We start from the raw sequence: 881 nt of genomic DNA on the forward strand, positions 1-881 counted from the left end.
TCCTGTACCTTGGCGAATGCTCTAGTATTTACTAGATATAGGGTAGTCTGGTATATAAAAGAGGGTGACAACGTGACGGGAGGGTAATATGTGTGTAGACAGTGAGTAATTGATCTGCAGTCACAGGGTATTGTTGAAGTTAACGTTCGTTCGTTATAGTTTGTTATAGCGCAACTGTTGAAGTTGAGTGTATCGTAAAGTTATATTCAGAAAGAATAAACCAGGTTTATTAAGTAAGAACTTGTGTCGCTTAAGTTTCGTCAGTACGAAGTTACGGAAAATCAATTAACAAACGAAGACGTAACAGTATGTAAACTCTGAACATTATTTTGTGGTTACGAACTCGGTCACACTGACCGAGCCTGTAGGGAGAGGGTTCATTCGCTCTGTTACGACAGCGGAAGTCACGTGACGGTAGTAGCAGTCATGAGATTCTAGAATCATCATGTCTGTTCGTGGCAACTCTAGTCTTCTCTACGCGCCCTCTGTTTATATATATATGTAAGCCGGCAAATGAAGTGACGGCATATAGATAGATGATTGCAGACAGACAGAGACAAACAATTGAGTCAAGCGCGGTAGTAAGTAAAGCGCATGAATCGTTCGTTGTGAATTATAGCGTGTGTTTAAGTTAAAGTGACTGTGGAAATTAAGTGTATTGCAAAGTTGAATTGAGAAAGAATAAACTAGTTTTATTTAAGAAAAGACTTGTATCGCTGAAGTTTTTTTTTTGGAAAGAATTTCTACAGAAAATTAACCAACGACCAGAGACGGAACAGCTCCATTCATGTGCTACCTTGTATCATTCCTGCCTCGTTCTTACACAATATTTAAAAACAAAGAAAAAAAGATATATAAATATATATATATATATATATATA

The sequence above is a fragment of the Limulus polyphemus genome, unplaced genomic scaffold (genome assembly GCF_000517525.1).
Source record: "Limulus polyphemus unplaced genomic scaffold, Limulus_polyphemus-2.1.2 Scaffold55, whole genome shotgun sequence".
Taxonomy (NCBI): Eukaryota; Metazoa; Arthropoda; class Merostomata; order Xiphosura; family Limulidae; genus Limulus; species Limulus polyphemus.